Genomic DNA, 19,367 nt, shown 5'->3' on the forward strand with positions numbered 1-19,367 from the left:
GCGGTTTGAGGAAGTTCAGCAATCCCTTAAAACTCTCTCCAGTCAAACAGTGAAGTTTTTTGTTTCAGGCACAAAGCCTTTGATCCCAGTCAACACACCCACTGGTTAGTAATGCCTTGTGTTGTTTGAGAGTGAGCTGTTCTATAAGTTTGTCTGTGTTCCAGTGTGGATGATCGGGAAGTAAAAATAATCATAGTCCTACTCATAATTATAAATGCAACATCAATGCCAATAGCAGTAACTGAAGATTTTATTTAAACTTCTTATTTTAAAACAAGCCTCTTGTTTAAAATAACTAGGAGAAATGCATCATTTGTTTTTATAAGTGCTGATAAAATAGGAAACTTCAAGGTTTTTTTTTTTAAAGATTTTATTTATTTATTTGACAGACAGAGATCACAAGTAGGCAGAGAGGCAGGCAGAGAGAGAGAGAGAGGAGGAAGCAGGCTCCCTGCAGAGCAGAGAGCCCGATGTGGGGCTCGATCCCAGGACACTGGGATCATGACCTGAGCCGAAGTTAGAGGCTTTAACCCACTGAGCCACCCAGGTGCCCCTGCAAGGTTTTTAACGACTATTTAATCCCAGATTAATCTCAGTCTAAATGTTCCCTTAGAATATGAAGTTCTTTTTTTTTTTTTTTTTTTAAAGATTTTATTTATTTATTTGACAGAGAGATCACAAGCAGGCAGAGAGGCAGGCAGAGAGAGAGGAGGAAGCAGGCTCCCCTAGAGAGCAGAGAGCCCGATGCGGGGCTCGATCCCAGGACTCTGAGATCATGACCTGAGCCGAAGGCAGTGGCTTAACCCACTGAGCCACCCAGGCGCCCCAGAATATGAAGTTCTTAACACTGAACCTGTGTTGGGGCTCCTGGGTGGCTCAGTTGGTTAAGCATCTATCTGCCTTTGGCTCAGGTCATGATCCCAGGGTCCGGGTATTGAGTCCCATATCCTTTTCCTTGCTCAGTGGGGAGCTGCTTCTCCTTCTCCCTCTGCTGCTCATGTTGCTTGTTCTCTCTCTCTCTCTCAAATAAATAAATACAATCTTAATTTTTAAAAAAAATGAATCTGTGTTAATTAAAGCAGAACTTTGTCCAGGATATAGTTCTTTAAAAGACTTGCACTATTTTTCTTCTGATTTTAGGTACTATAGGGGCCAAGGTTGCCCCAGAATATGACACTTGAGCAAATTATTTAAAATAAAGGTTACTTAAGAGGCAGCCTGTGCATGAAAGACACTCAGACCTTCCTCTGTCCCCTGAAAGTAGAAAATAAAACTCCCATGTGAAAGGTATCCTCCTTGTATTGGGGGTTAAAGAGACAATCTTATCACCAGAGATGGGAAATTTAGAGCCAAGTAACCTTGTTACTTTTTACAAATTTACCACCCTAGCCCAAATTCTGTTTAGAATCTTTACTAATTGGAGCTCCTAAAGTTAGGTTTTCCTTATCCTGTCAATTCCTCACAGATTTATTATTGCTCTAACTAAAAATATAAAAACTGCCTGCGTTGGGCATTTGCTTGGGTTTTAATTTCATTATTGGGCTTCTATGTGCATGTAACAAAATTGTTTTTTTTTTTCTCTTGCTAATTTGTCTTATTTAAATTTAATTCTTTGTCCAACTGGAAGAACTTGAAGGTGCAGAAGAATTTTTCCTTCCTTTCAACACTTTAACAATTTTATATCAGTCATTCTTTTTTTTTTTAAAGATTTTATTCATTTATTTGACACACAGAGTGAGAAATCACAAGTAGGCAGAGAGACAGGCAGAGAGAGGGGGGGAAGCAGGCTCTCCACTGAACAGAGAGCCTGATGCGGGACTCGATCCCAGGACCCTGAGATCATACCCTGAGCTGAAGGCAGAGGTTTAAACTACTGAGCCACCCAGGCGCCCTATATCAGTCATTCTAATGTGTGTTTGGCTTTGTGATACACAGGACAATTTTTAAGTTATTTTAAGAAGAGAAACAGACATTCCCTTTCTGGAAACCTAGAAGAATGGTTCCATTAAGGAAAAATCATAGTGTCTCTGGTGTTATAAGCACTGACTTGCCCAAGAGGTGGGCAGAGAGATGGAAAACCAGAGGCCTCAAAGCACTTGGAAGATCAGGGAAGGGTGGAAATTCCACTGTGAAAATGACAAAGGAAGATTTTGCAGGTTTGCTGGGATCTTTACTTGGATTGGGTGACATCAAAGGTAGTGGGATGTGGAGCCCAGGGAGCTTGTCCTTCCACCTGCCCTGCAGTGTCCTCTGTGTTCTTTCCGAACAAAACACATGTAATCAAAATATTTGCCTGGGGATTTTGGAATACTTTTCTTAACCATTGACTTCTTCCTGACCAACCCAGTTACACATCTATTTTAATGGGAATTAGAAAAATGTGGGCATTCTATTCATAACAATGATATGAAGTTCATTTCAAAATATGTCAAAGTAGAGTGCTTTTGGGGGTCATCCCAACACTCATATACACCTTGCTCTAGTTCCTTGATGGTGACTTCCTTCATGAATCTTTGTAAAGCAAACTTCTCAAGAATGTACTTTTGGTTTTCTTTTCTGTTCCCCTTTCTCCCATATGTGGTGCCAAAGCAAAACATAAAAAAGAAAGAAAAGAAAGAAAGAAAAAACAAAAACAAAAAAAAAGCAACAAAAAACATCGACTTCATTTGCTCAAAAACTGTGTGAATTATTTCCCCCTTTGTGCTCCCCACTCCCTATTATAAGCATCCATCACCTCCCCATCAGACCAATGTACTAGACCTCCACTGGTGCCTGAAGGCATACATCTCTCCCCACTCCAAGCTTCGAATCACTCCTTTGCACAAGAGCACTTATTAGGACAGAATAAATTCTGGAGGTTATTCTGCACCATGAAAAATTTGTACCTAATCTTCCTTTCTATATGTATTGTCAATCCTCTTGACATCCACCAAACTTCCTTCTCAGAACGTGTATTTTCAAACCTTTGCTTCTACGTAAATGCACAATCTCCTCCTTCTATCTTGTTTATTTTTTCTTTCATGACCAATTTTTTCATGACTACTTCTCTTATTCCCTCACCTATGATTTTCTAGATCATAATATTTACCATTTCCTCAGGCGCCACAGGACTATAATTAATTTTCCATTTCTATTTTCATTTGCATTAAATTTGCTTAGAATTCCTTGAAAAAGCTTTGCTTTTGGAAAAGGCTGCCCATTTGTAAATGTTTAAATTTGTGCTATTAAATTTACATTCACATTTCTCCACTCTTTCATGCTATTTTCATTCCTAACTTACCTTTTTCCATCCCACTCTTGGTCATCTTTTTCCATCTCAGAGTGAGTAAGAATCACTCACTTATAATGTTTTCTCTTCCTTGATGTTTGAGGGAAGAAAGTTACATTGTAGTGGGGATGAATATGGTCACATTGTTTTGTGATCAGACAGAGTTGTGTTGGAATTTTGCATTCAATGCTGTCTAGCTAATTGGACTTAAATTACCACTCTTATCAAAATTGCCTCATTTATAGTAGTTACTACAGTGCTTGTCATTCAAGAATTTTTAATATATACAACATTTTATTTTATTTTATTTTATTATTTTATTTTTAACATCTTAATTTAATTTTATTTCTTTTCGGTGTCCCAAGATTCCGTTTATGCATCACACCCAGTGCTGCATGTAATACGTGCCTTCCTTAATACCTATCACCAGGCTTACCCGTCCCCCTACCCCCTCCCCTCCAAAACCCTCAGTTTGTTTCTCAGAGTCCACAGTCTCCGTGTCCTATAGACAGAGAGGACAACCCCCAAGATCAACAAGTCTAGAAAGACATCCAGACACTTAATTGTGAAATTCATGAACCATAAATTCAGATAGATGGTCTTAAGGGCAGCTAGGGGGAAGAGATTCCTTACATACAGAGGAAGGACAATTCAGGAATTTTTAAAGGTAAATGCATGAGTGTGTGTTAGTTGTTTACCCAGTAAAAAACATTGAAATATGTCACTTCATTTCTTCCTCTTGTTTATATCTCAGCACAAGTAAAGAAATGGGTAAACTTAATTATAAACCCCATAGAGCAAAATTCTCACACTGGGTTTTAATTATAGCACTAAGAATATTCTTTTATGATTCAGACTTAACAATGTCAATATCCCAAGTGTCCTGCTTATGAAAACAAGGTGATACAGTGAAAGAAGCCTGAGTTCCAATTCCAGCTGTGTCACTCACATGTTGTACGACTCTGGGCAAATTAATTAAACTGAGTTTCAGTTTACATATCTGTAAAAACTCTGTGTAATAATGCTTACCCCTCAAAGGATTGCTTGAAGATTAAATGAGCTTGATGCATGAGTTTGATACCAATGTGTGTTGTTAAAAAACAAAATTTCAATGAGTACATTTTAAAGATCTAATTGCCATTATTAGAAAATTCATGAATTAAGCAGTACCCCATCTAGCAGGTAGAGGGGAGCTCTGGGGAGTTGTACAAAATGGAAGGTTTTTAGAGAAAGAAGGTGGAGCAAGAAAGTTATTAGCAAAAGAAAAAGATTGTTCTAGTCACGGCCTCTAGGAAAAGCAAGAGGTCTTATCATACAGATTACCTCATCTTCCTTTTGGGGGAGGGCTAGGGCCCAAGTGGCAGACTCTGGCACTGATCTAAAATTTCCTGACTGGCTGGTTAAGAGTATACTTCTGGGGGAAGCTGGAACAGCAATTAGATTATGTATTAAGCCTGAGTGTAGGAACTCCGTCTAAATGATGCTATTTTAGGCCTTCAGTTTTCTTTTTATCAATGTATAGATGATGATTCTCGGTGGAAATAGTCCTATGGTTTAACTGTTTCATAAGTTGGATAACATGCCATCCAGAATTGACATGAAATCTTATAGAATAATCAAGTAATTCCTAGTAGGAGGCTCTAGAAAACATGTCGCTCCATAATCAGCTCCTCTCTTCGGGATACAAAACAAACACACACACAAGAAAAGGCTTAGTGGAGTCAATATTTTACAATCTTACATGCCTACTTTTTTTTTTTTTTAAGATTTTATTTATTTATTTGACAGACAGAGATCACAAGTAAGCAGAGAAGCAGGCAGAGAGAGAGAGGGAAGCAGGCTCCCTGCTGAGCAAAGAGCCCGACGCGGGGCTCGATCCCAGGACCTGAGCCTAAGGCAGAGGCTTAACCCACTGAGCCCTCCAGGCGCCCCTTACATACCTACTTTTATCTTCATTTTATTTTCATCCATTCTGCTCTTGTTCCTTATGAATTTGACATTTTTTCTTATTGTCTTCTGCTCTTTTCATGGTTCATAACTCGGGCTACATGTTAAAATCATCTGAAGAGCCCTAGAGCAAATATACTTGGGATCAATTGAATCAGAATTTCATAACCGTTCTTCAACTCTATCATGAGTTAGAATAATCAGGAGGGTTTCATCAAATGCAGTTTTCGGGGACTTATCCCCAACGTTTCTGGCTTAATAGGTGTGTTATAGAGCTCAAATATTTGTATTTCTAACTAATTCTCATGTAATACTGATGCTGCTGGTCCAGGGAACATTTCTGAGAACGAGTGCACTCATAAGTAAGACTCAGATGTCAGTTTTTGATAAAAAGTTCTCACATGATCCTGATGCATGCCAAGGGTAGGGAACCCCTATGCTGTCTTTTCCTTGGCTTCAAAATCTACTCACTATCCCCTTCATTCTGTGCCACCATTTTCAACACACAGGCTGTACCTGCTATCATTCATTGTCGAGGTAGTGGGGATAAGCACATCATCCATGCACTAATCATTTAACACTGAAAACTGAGATAAATTACTTGCATCAGGATTTCAAGGCCTATTGAGGAAGACTAACAGACACAAATTTCAGTATCATGTGATACTGAAAATATCAATATTATGATATTGATATGTAATATCAGTATCATGTGATATTTTATCAGTATCATGTGATTCTGATAAAATGTGTTTAGCCTGGGGGGCATAGAATTAGGGAAAAGGGCTCCTACTGACCTCGTATAGTACACAGTGTAAAAGTCAAATCTTCCATTTCAAGTACTAATTCAGTAAATAAGCCAAGTAGGGAAGAAAATTCTAAAATACATTTTTGGTTTTGTTTTTTAGTATTTATTTTTCTTAGAAGGAGGGTGCAAATCATAATTGCTTCATGTCTTAAAGACTTATTATAAGAGGGCGCCTGGGTGGCTCAGTGGGTTGGGCCGCTGCCTTCGGCTCAGATCATGATCTCAGGGTCCTGGGATCAAGTCCTGCATCAGGCTCTCTGCTCGGCAGGGAGCCTGCTTCCCTCCCTCTCTCTGCCTGCGTCTCTGTCTACTTGTGATCTCTCTGTCAAATAAATAAATAAAATCTTAAAAAAAAAAAAAGACTTATTATAAGAGATGTTTATCACGAAGTGATCTAAACTGTGAGATATTTGGGTGGGCTGTGGGTGGAAAGAAGACAAATAAATTTGGTCAAGTGATACTGAAATTCAGTACAAGTTTTAAAGTCAATGTGTGTCAGCACAAATCCACATTCAATAACTCAGAATAATCCTTACTTAGCAGAAAGAGTAATAGGACAGAGGTGCAACAATTTTCATCTAAAAATTTATCACAGTTATTTATTCTTGAGCCCCTCCAATGCCCCCAGTGCACTTGGCATCTGGGGTTACTTATGCCTGATCAGTAGTAGCCTAGCTAGGCTATAAATCAGGCTCAATTCCTTGACCTCTATTGATGCCATTGAAAAAATAATTAGCACCTGCACCACAGACGCAGATTCCAACTTTGCTGCCTGTTCATTCATCATTCCAAGTTAAAAAACAAAACAAAACAAAAACCAACAACAAAAAAAACCTACTGCTGCTGCCTACTCTGACCACCTGCCATCCTGTTCTTTCCTCTTTTCTCTAAACATAACCTTCAGAAGTAGTCTGAGGTGTGACAGACAACAGCTTTTTTTGAAAGGCACAGTTCATGTGCCTGTTCATTTGAGTGCTAAGTGCCAATTACGTGCTTCTTTGTACTAGTGCCCACCTACGACATTGTTACTGCCATATTCCATATTCTTGCTATTAAAATTGCTGGTGTTGCCAACTCTCCATTTAAATATCTGAGGTGAGTATACAGTTCAAATACACTTGTGACAAACATAAGAATGCTTAATTTGTTCCCGTGACTCCGGCCCTGAAGTAAATAATATCTGCTTTGCTCCAGTCTGACACCTGTAGTGAACATTCAAGTCTCACCTGTTTTAGTTTCTGATTCCACTTCCTTGAAATCTTTCACTTGTCTGTATTTACCAAACTGTGTCTATTAATAATTCAAATTAACCTCAACTAAATTACATTATACGGAAATTATAATGTACACATTTTCGTAATGCATGCAAGGTTTAAAAAAGTATTTTGGCATATATATCCAATACCAATAGAATATTTACTGAACCAGAGACTCATAAAATTTTCAAGAATCTCGGATATAATCTAGTTTTAATGTACACATAAAGAAATCAAGAAATAAATTTGTATAACACAGACCCTCAATGAAAGAACTAAAAGAATGAAAATCCCAGATTTTCCAACTTTAAAATTAGGACTATTTTCATTAAACGTAATTTTCAAAATGTGTCTTAATAAAATGACTGTCCGATAATGGCAAAGTTGATGTATAGAACTAAAACAAAATGCTTCCTTATTGAATCAAATAACTTTTTTTTTTATTTTAAAGTTGTACTTGTTCAAAATCATAGGTTCATACTTTAGCTGTGGTCTATGTTCATTCGTTCAAGATGCTCTTATAGCTATCGTAATTTATTCATTCTGCTTTAATGATGCCATTTTCTACACTTTTAATTTGACAACAGTATTCACTTGTCTTTTCAGAGCATCACAGACAGCTGCAGAAGAGAGATCCAACTGCATATTGGCAGGAGCCCACAGACCTATAAGGCTATTTGGGGTACAATTGCTGTTTAATTTAGGTTGATGAGAAAACACACCAGAGTTTGCTGGTCAGGAATTTGGCCACATCTTTTGCTGAATATTTATGTGCTCCTAAATTTCTACAATTCTTTAAAAATAGAAATTTTTTAAATCTACTTAACAGTCTGTATATTGAAGAACTTAAAGTCTTCTCACAGTTCTTATAAATGTTAGGTTCTAAAATTACTTAGTGTAAGCAGAAATTGCACAGATAAGAAAACAGATCCTGAGAGGTTAAGCGATATTTTCAAAATCACCCAGCTAGTTTATGGCAAAACTGAATTTCAGGATTCCGAGCTTATTCTAATGACCCCCAGACCATGGTTTGTCCATAGGCATTATTAAGCAAGCATCATGTTTGAAAATGCTACCTTCTTGGGTGCCTGGGTGGCTCAGTTGTTAAGTGTCTGCCGTTGGCTCAAGTCATGATCCCAGGGTCCTGGGATTGAGCCCCGCATCAGGCTCTCTGCTTAGCCTCTCCCACTCTCCTTGCTTGTGTTCCCTCTCTCACTGTCTCTCTCTCTGTCAAATAAATAAATGGAATCTTTAAAAAGAAAAGAACATGGTATTTTGTTAACACAGTTATGCAAAAGTGATGACTTCTCCTTACCTTTAACTCCCTCACCTCATCTAAATTACCATTGTGCCTTCATAATAACTGAATAGCCTGCCAATAATTTTCTGTTCTGTTTTCTTTAACTGTAGGTAGTTTTCTACATTTATCTGAGGATCTTAGAATTAGGTTGTATCTGTGAGTCATCTTGGACTATCATTCCTGTACTTTGTAACCCTACACATCCTTCCAGTGCATGAATTATCTACTCTCTCCTTGAACACTTTTAGTTTGTCTCACAAAGTTTCCCTTATTAGACAACTCTAAAACACTCAGTGGTTATTTTATTCAAGTTAGTATTTAATCTAGGTTTACCATGGGCAAAATGATGAGATATACATCACCACTGGTGACATCAGTAATTCATAGTCCAGAGGAGGAAAAAAATATAATGCTTGTATACACATAAGCATAATGCAGATGAAAACTGATAAATTTGATAAAATTATCTAAACAAAGTAACTAACATTTCTTGAGTCATTTCTCTCTGCCAGACACTGCCCAAGGAAGAATGAAAAGTGCCCAAGGGATGCAGAGACTGTCATCCTCTAAATAGCACTCATGAAGATGTCAGAGCTTGGAATGTAGAAGGCTGAGTCAAAGCCATACAGTGAGTTAGTGGTGGATCCAGAGTTAAAATCAAAGTCTGTTTCAGACCAACACTTCCACACTATGACACTCTGGCAATCTTAAAGGAAAAGGGAGATTAATAGAGTTAGAGGTGGGATAAAACAAATCATAAAAGAATGAGAGAATAAAATGGACAAAAGCTGACAGGAAAAAAAAAAAGCTTAGATCATGAACAATAAAAGTGTTTCTGTTTCAAGAAAGGTGACGGAGAGGGGAGAAAGTAGGATACGTGTACTACAATCAGATTACAGAGAACGTGGAAAGCCAGCCTAAGATGCTTGTTGGCTATTGAGGAGCTATTGCAATTTTTGAGTATAAAAAATGACCTAATGAGAGTGAACTTCAGGGACATTAATTTTGGAGAAGTTTGAGAAAATATTGGATGAAGCAGAGCTGGAGAGGCATAGAGGCTCGGTGATATCGGAGACAATGATAAATAAATAAATAAATAAAGTGTTGTTATTTTACCATGAGCCAGGATATTTTTCCATACATTTTTTATATTCCTTTTTAAGATTTTTTTTATTTATTTGAGAGAGAGAGAGAAAGAGCAAGTGAGAGCCCAAGAGCAGGGGTAAGGAGAAGCAGACTCCCTGCTGAGCAGGGAACCGGATGCTGGGCTCCATCCCAAGAACCTGAGATCATGACTTGAGAAGAAGCAGATGCTTAACCAACTGAGCCACCCAGGCGCCCCCATTTTCATCTTTATTCTATTTCTGCCTTCTGGAGTGACAGAGAATACATGCTCTGATTTTTTTTTATACCCTAAAATGAGATTACAAGAAAGGAAATGTATATCTTAATGTATTCAAATCACAACATATAAAAATTGTCTAATGCTTTACTTGCTAAATACTCCATTCTAGAAACTTAGCTTATAAATATGTGCTTCCAGCTCACTTTAAAATATACAGGTGTTATTTACACCAATAGCATCTAGACAGCAATCATATATCAGATTTATTAATATTTTCAGGATTTATACAAATGTATTAGAAAAATTTCCTGAATACGTAATGCACAGTAGTACATGTTTGCATTTGATTAAGTGATTTATGAGAAAGATAAATAGAGTGTTTATGGTCTGACAATAGGAGTACAGAAAAAATATTTTTTTTTAAAGATTTTATTTATTTATTTGACAGACAGAGATCACAAGTAGGCAGAGAGACAGGCAGAGAGAGAGAGAGAGGGAAGCAGGCTCCCTGCTGAGCAGAGAGCCCGATGCGGGACTCAATCCCAGGACCCTGAGATCATGACCTGAGCTGAAGGCAGTGGCTTAACCCACTGAGCCACCTAGGCGCCCCCAGAAAAAATATTTTTATGAGGTCCAGCATTATAGTGAAGTATACAGAAATTGATTATATCAATTATTAGATAACCTATAACATTAAAATAAACATAAACATTTATTCTCAACCTGTATTCTAATACTCTTTGTCTTTAAGCAACAGAACAACAAAAACAAAACAAAACAAAAAAGTACTTATATTTTGACTTCTTTTATACATCTATATTTATATTTTACATGAAAAGCAGATGCTTAGACAATCCTTTTGTTAAAAAATTGACCCATGTAAATATATTCAGGATTAATGTCAAAATCCCTACACTTAATCTCAGCCAAAAGACCGAGAAGCGATTGTCAAAATCCATACAAATGCACATACAATATGAACTATTAATTTCAATTTATTCTAAGGATAGACTAATGGATAAATGCCAAAATACAACTACAAGAATGTCTACTATTTCTTTGTGTATATTAAAGAAAATCTGAGGATCCATTAAATAAATAACACCCTAACAATTTAAAAATTATTTTTGTAAATGTATATTTAATAGATAGAAACATATTTTAAATTATTTAGGTAAAAAATTCAGGCTGAAATACAATGAATAGGGAATGATAAATTATATGTATATCTAATATATGTAATATATTAAGCTAGTTTTCACTGGGTAGTACTTCCACAGGTTTTTTTATGCTTTTATCTATTTAGCACAATTTCTGTATTAAGACAGATTGAAAAGGGTATCTTTTAATAGTTTTTATGTGAGCTGCAGTCTTTTTAGTCTCCATACTTTGAGGTGATTCACTTCACTGCAGTTTTCTTCAATTGTGTGTTTGACTATGGCTTCCATCCCTTATTTTCTGTTTCCCAGGAGCACACAGAATCCTCAGCCAGATTTTTTTTTTTCCTCCAATTGTACTAGCTTCTCACTGGTTATTTTTATTCATTCTTAATCAATCTGTAAGAATCACTTTTACCTCCAAACTAATCATTCCATTTTCTACATTGTTTACTTGTCTGTATACTGCCATGATATTGGTATTTTTAGTCTCTTTTCAGTCATCCACACATAATATTTTAATAGTATTTTTTTTAACTCAATGTATAGCTTCTTCATGGTATTTGTTTTTCTCTCATGATACTCTGCTTACTAACAAGAGAGGAATGTGTACTGGACTTTTTCTGAGTCCTTTTCCAAATGAATCTTGATCAAGTCTCCTTCACGCACACAGATTAAAAACCTGTTGAAGTGTATGACTCATAGCTTAATTTCTAGTATCTAGTAAGAATTCTTGGACCAAGATTATCCTAGTGTAGTTATTAAGAGCATGGATTTTGAAACCAGAGCTTGAGTTCATTTACTATTTGAACTTGGACAAGTTATTTAAAACTTTGGTCACTCAATCTCCTCATTAAAAATGAAAATAATACAACACTCTATTGGTTGTGGCAAAAGTTAACTAAGCTACCATGCATAAGGTGCTTAGAATAATGTTTCTTACATAGAAAATTTTACAAAAGTATTGGCTATGATTTTTATACCTTTCCCTACTACCATTACCATTCTTTCACTCTCTGAAATGAATCAGAGAAAAAAAAAATAAGAAAAATGATAGTCTCAACTGTGCAATATCACTTTGGACTTCTCTAACCTCTGTTCCACTTTATAGCATATAATTGTGGGTATCAAACCTTTGGAGAAGTGACTTACTCTCAGATCACTTTACCCAACACTCTTTTATCCATTGTGCTGTCATATCCCAGGAGCATTTTGTGACTTACCATTTCTAGGTGATTATTCAGAGACACAAATGGGAGTAGTGATAGTCGTGTGAGGACAAAGCACTGGGGGTTACTCAAAATGAGGTTTATACACTATAGGAATATTATTCATTTTTTAATATTCATTCCCACTTTTTATTATTTTGAGCCAAAGACTAGACCTGAGGAAGAAGTAGATCCACTTACTATTTTTTTAAGAAACATAAATGCTACTTTTTTGCCCTTGTCGTATGCTTATATGATTGATATTTTTATGGTTATTTGTTAATTTTTGAAATCCAGACCATCATAGTTATCATTAGTAGAAATGTTTCCTGAATTTTATTAATAGGTTGAATTTAATATGTAGTTTTAGGTTGCATCCTGAGTTTTTAATTTTTTGTGTTTTTAAAGGGATTTTAATGGGAATTTGGAAGAGGCAATACCAAGTGTAGTTAGTTAGATTCAACTTTGACCAAGATTCCTTAAAAGGAATAGTCCATTACGTAAGGGTTTGAGATAACAGGTTTTAGTTTTATTTTGTTCCTTTCCTAAAGAGCAAGAATAATAGAAGGAAGTGCAAATGATTTATAGTGCTAAACATTTTTAAAGATTTTATTTATTTATTTGACAGAGAGAGAGAGATCACAAGTAGGGAGAGAGGCAGGCAGAGAGAGAGGGGGAAGCAGGCTCCCTGCTGAGCAGAGCCCAATGTGGGGCTCGATCCCGGGACCCTGAGATCATGACCTGAGCCAAAGGCAGAGGCTTAACCCACTGAGCCACCCAGGTGCCCCTATAGTGCTAAACATTTAACACTCACTAGGAAGAGAGCAATTATGATGCTTATTAATTTTCCTGCCAAGAGGCCATTAATATACCCAGTCTGAATTTCACAGTGAACTAGATGAAATTATAGATATATAGATGATATAGATGGATAGATGATAGATAGATAGATAGATAGATAGATATCCCTTCAGATAAAGCTCAGTTGGTGAAATTTGTGACTAAATGAAGAAGGTCGCTAGGCTGGGGGAAGAGAGGACTCTTATGTTTCTAGTTTGAGCAGCTGAGTTCTATGTTACCATTTAATAGGATAAAAAATCATAAGGAAGGCACAGAGGTTTGGGGATTGATAATAAGTCAATTTGGGGAAATAGGAAACTTGATAAGCCAGTTGGGCATCATATGGAAATAGGCAGTAAACTATTAGAAAGAAGGTAAGGAGTATGGCCATATTAATTTGCAATTTATTTAATAAGTATTTAATGTAACATACAGTGTGAAAGACGCCGAGCCAAGATCTGTGCTATGACAATGAATAAGATGAAATCCACTCCCCCTCTCCTGCTAGCAGCTTACAATTTAGCAACATGAGCCAAAACAAACTCCACAGTCTATCACTGATAAAAATGACAGCTTTGGTTCTGTTCATTGTTTTTGTTCTATTTTGTTACTCACTTTTGTTTATTATTAAACCAGCACCAAACATACAAGAGGTCATAAAAGGATGTGTGCGAGAAAGTGACCATCAAAGCTTTCTTGTTTGTTACAGAGATGAGCTCAAAGTTCTAAGTGTGTGTCTAAAGGTGTAAGAAACTCACCAGACAGAGGAGCCAAAAACTGAGGACTCCCTGTCTCATACCCCTGTAGACTGAATGACTTCATTAACACCCAAGAGCCTAAGGAAATTCTTTCTGTATCACAATTACACATTTGCATTCCATTTCTTAGTATGTCATCTTCTACTTGAGGTTTCAACAGAGAGACCTGGGTGATCCAGTCACAAATATGCCATAAGTGATTATATCCCAAGAGGGTATATGCTTTGTACAAAACAGAGAGAACAGAGAACTACAGTCTAGTGCCTGGATCCCTCACCTAATCTCACTGGGGAGAAAACCACAACAACTTACCTCAGAAATGTCTTAAAGATATGAAAGTCTATCTTACCCTGGAGGAATTATGTTCTAGGAAAAAGAGATAGCATGAATGAGTGAATGAATGAATGAATAAATAAATAAATAAAGGAAGGAAGCATGTAAAGTGAATCAGGAAACTGCATAATATGCCTGGTCTTGCCTTCCTTGGATTTTCAGAGGTAGATGATTTTAAATGTATATCCTAAACATTATAATCCAAGAAGCAAAATTAATTATTTTGATAACTGAACTCCTTAAAAAACAATTTCAAGTGTTGAAAGGAAGACTAGACAAGAATAATAATTTATGGACTGTGATATATTCTAATTTAGAGCTCGGTTCCTGGTTCCACACTGAGAAACTACTTCTACTACTTCTGACAATACTAGATATGATTTATTAGATGTCTTTTTTATACCTCCATCACATTAGCAATATTTTAGTATATGCAGGAGGAAGTTACCATCTTATATGACTTAGTGTTTTCCTTTAGCAATGATTATAATTATAGGCACTCAATCCTCAACATCTTTTCCTCCCAAATCTCCTGTATATCACTATAAGGAAAACATGGAAACATGGAAAAACATGGAAACATGGAAAAACATGGAAAAGGATGTCCGTCTCTATTTCTGAGATGACATAACTGAAGTTCTGAGAGCCTAATTCACTTTCAAAGGTAACACAATAGCAGAGTCAGAGTTTGAAACCCTTCCCTTGCCCAGCGTTCATACCAGTTTTCCAGAACTGTAGAGGGGGTATGTGAGGGGGTATGTGAGCATATGTGAGAAGTCTTTGCTTTTAATATTTAAAATGTTTCCATCTCCTATATAAAGATGCCATGTGTGGTAGTTGAAAGGGTTGAAAGGGACTGTATAAAGATTAGCCAGCTAGCACGGTGCCCATCATTCCATTTTAGTCTTTCTGGTCCAGTTGACAATACATGACTGTGCAAACCTTCCCAAAGTGCCATTTCATCCATTAAATGCACATCTTTCCTGCAGTAATTTGGTACAAAATAAACTTCTATATTAAGGAAGTTGACCTGCAAAACACAGTGTCTCAAACAAAGTAGAAGTTTATTTTGTTTGTTTGTTTGTTTGTTTTTATAACACTCTATGGTTAGGTATACAATCCAAGATAGGTAGACAACTTGGTTTCTCTAGGATTTTTTCAGGAATGAAACTCAATTACACCTTGTTCTGTCATCTTTCAGTATGCTATCTTTGTCTGTATGATCCAAGTTAGTTTCACTTCACCTTTGTGTTTCTACTTCAGGTAGTAGGTAGTAGGTGGGTAGAGGCCAGGTGAAGAAGTAAAGGGAGAGTATTTTCACATTAAGGCAGTGTATCTGTAATGTTTTATCCAGAGAAACAAAACCAATATGATACATATATATACACATAAATACTCACACATTCATACATATAATTTATAATATATTATATGTATTTATTATATACCATATACATAGTTTAAATTGCAAGGAAATTGCTAATGCAGTTGTGGAGACTGGCTAAGCAAGTACAAAGCCACTGGAAGAAGAGTATTGTGGGCAGGATGGAACTCTGTGGGTATGGGCTGAAGCTGAAATTCTTCATTTTGTCATCTCTTCTCTTCGTCTTCCTTCTTCTTCCCTCCTCCTTCATCTCTTTCCTTCTTTCCCCCTCACATATAGGAAGACTCAGCTCTGCTTCAAGCCTTTCCAACTGATTAACTCAGACCCACACAAATAATTCAGAATAATCTCCCTTACTTAAAGTCAATAGATTAAGGACTTGACTTATATCTGCGAAGTCTCTTCACAATAGCACTTAGTGTTTGGCTAAGTAGCTGGGAATGATGACCTAAGCAATTTCATGTAACAAAAAGACCCATTATAGCAAATTACCTGAAAAATTGTTCATATTAATTCCACTCACATTTCACTTGGAAAAATAGAATTGTGTAGCTCCACATTGTTGCAAAGGAAACGGAATGGTAGTCGTTAACCAGGCAGTTGTGTACCCACCTAAAACTCCGTTAGCTTCACTGGCTGCAATTTCCCAAAATTGCATTTTAAACACTTTTTAAATACATATTATTTTGTTTAATAAAGATTAATCTCTTAATTTTTCTCTATTTGGCCCTTCAATTCCAATCATCTAGAATTTATCTTTTCTATGTAATTTGCTTCTTTCCAACACCTATTCCAGCCTTCATCTTATCCTTCTTTCCCTTTACCCCCCTCACTGTCTTCTGGCTCAACAGTAATTAGAGAAAGGGTTTATGCATCAAGCTGGTCTGGTTCAATGTTTTAACTGCCTTTTATTTTTCTCAGTCAACATACAGTGAGCTTTCATCCATCTCCTGTTCTACCTTGTAATAAGTATCCCCTTTCTAGGATCTGATTATTAGCTTCTCTTCCACAGGTAGAAGGACTTTAGGTTAGAGGAAGAAGATAAGAGGGATACTACTTACATTTCCAAGAATCCACCCCACTTCCCATAAAAACTTACCAGAGGAGGCCTTTCGTGGGAGCGGAGTAGAGTGCCTGCCTGAAGATGACATATCAATTGATGTTCCCCAGACATATTTTATTTCATATACTTCATGTTAGGATATATCTTTGAATATATATGGTAACACTAGAGTAGCAGTCTAAGTGATTGGATAGGAAACTAATTCCCCACCCCTGGCATTTATTAGCAAGATAAATGTGGAAAGCCTTTGTAACAGTTTACAAACTGTCAGAGACAATCGTCATCCATTTTTTATGGTCCTTTTCCTGATGAAATTTGACATAACTTGTTCTCGTATCAGAGGACTCAGTTAAGGCTCCAGCAAAACTGAGGTTATATTTATTCTTATTGGCATGAGTCAATACTTAATCTGATCGGTAGCACAAGGACCAGACACTTGTATCAGAATATCCACTATCTGTGCCATACTCCTGTTTTACACTTGCGCACCTATTTCTCTTATTCTTCTCTTTCTCCCTCACTCACTGCCTCCATCTTGCTTTCTACAACCCTCATTTTCCCCCTCCCCTGTGAATATTTATGCCTTCATGGGAAACCCAAGGGAACTGCCGCTGGCTCTTAAAATCAAGCAGTTGTGCACTTCCATTCAGCCAACTGTTAGCTGTACCTCACAATTCTCAACTAGATGATTTTAAATGTCATAAAACCATCTCAGACATTCTATTATTTGTTTTCCTTTTTATTAAGGCAACTATTAGGCAACAGAGTGGCTATCTCTGTTCTATCTATACACTTCAGTGAGGCTGTTTTAACACCATGCGTGAGTTGGCTGCACTGCAGGAGACCTGCTCTAGTGGTGTTTTGCTGGGACATTATCAAGTCTTGTCCACTGAGACTGAAGAATTCTCCAGAAACATTGACTGGAGAAAACTGCACATGAACTAAGAACGCAGAGGACTGTGATACAGAAGAGCCATGAAGTTACTTGGAAACTTAATTATGAAAAAGCATGAGATGATTCTAGGGCAGAAGGTCAACTTGCCTCTGATTTTTATTCCTATTAATATGGAAAAAAATCTTTTTACATGAAATAAAATTCCCTAGGCATCTCCATTAAGTTTCTTATTATATACTTACTAATTAAAAGTCTTTTGTAACCTTTAAATGATGAATTACCAGTAAATATCCCCCTAATATTCACATACCTGATCTGATATAATTTCTTCTAAACAAGAGGAAGCAACATGACATCATTTATTAAGAAGAGAAATTGAGTTCTTCACAAAGTAGTGGGAATACATTCCTCTGGCATATTCTAAACACAGATCTTTGAAAACCCTCAATTAATAATGTGTTGAGATGTATCTGTGTCCTACCCACTAATCATAGGATGAAAATATACATTCTTTCTGTTTTTTCATTTTTAACGTTTAATCTCAAAACATAAATTTTCCCCTACAGAGAACATCTAAAGACAAATTCCCTTAGTGGCATTTTACAATTAATTTTAATATCCATGAACTAAACACATAAATTCTTCTAGTCATAGCATATGCAAATGTATTTCTGCATATCTTTGAAGTAGCTGTTATTAAACGCAGATACCATCTCCGCTTGGGGCCGAGCATTAAAATAGCTTTTATAAAATAACAAAAGATGTTGTATGTTATTTTCTAGATGGTTTATTTTATTCACTAAATCTCTTCAGACAGAAAGCACAAAAATGCTGTAACTCAAATTTCATAACTTATAACTCATGGAATGTGAGTCTTAGTATGAATAAAGGTTTTGAAATCATTTAAGTCCTTGTTCTCAATCTAGAGAAGAAAGACATAATAAAGAGGAAAGCCTGGACAAATCCATTTCAAATAAAAATTCTACTCAGGAAATTTAAATTAGATACAAGATAAAATGAATTATCCCAAGTGATGAAGAGCTTATAGTATTTTCTGTATCTGTGTCCAATTTTGGCAATATCCTCAGTTATTAATCAGTGTTCAACAAAACAGAACCAAAATATGATATACATATATATTATATATTATAATATGTGTTTATATAATAAATAATATAAAATATGTATTTGTATATTTATAATATATAATGTGTATATCCTTATGTATCTTGTGTATATACATATATATTTTATATATACATATATATATAAAATAAAAAATTGGTTCACACTTATGGAGGCTGGCAAGTCCAATCTGCCAGGTGAGCTATGCAGGCTACAGACCCAGGAGGAGCTGTTCCAGATGGAAGGCCATTAGTAGGAAACCCAGTGTTGTGGATGTCTGAATACAGTCGACTGGAGAATTCTCTCTTACTTCAGGGAGAGGAGGGCTTTTTGTTCAATTCAGACTTTCAACCGATTAGATGAGACCCACTCATGTTATGGAGAATAATCTGCTCTAATTAGCATTAGAATGCTAATTCCCTCCCAGAAACACCCTAGTAGAAACGCCCAGAAGAATTTGACCAACTTTCTGGGCACCCCATAAACCAAACAAGTGGACATATTAAAAAACCTATCACCCACTCTCAATCATTTAAAATGAAAATTCTTATCTCCATATAGCAAGCTGAAGAGTGATCAGGGTTCTTTTTTTTTTTTTTTTTTTTTTTAAGATTTTATTAATTTATTTGAGAAAGAGAAAGCGAGAGACAGAACTGGAGCAAAGGGGGCCAGGCAGAGGG

Source organism: Enhydra lutris, unplaced genomic scaffold (genome assembly GCF_002288905.1).
Source record: "Enhydra lutris kenyoni isolate GAN:26980312 unplaced genomic scaffold, ASM228890v2 scaffoldscaffold58, whole genome shotgun sequence".
In the NCBI taxonomy this organism is placed as follows: Eukaryota; Metazoa; Chordata; class Mammalia; order Carnivora; family Mustelidae; genus Enhydra; species Enhydra lutris.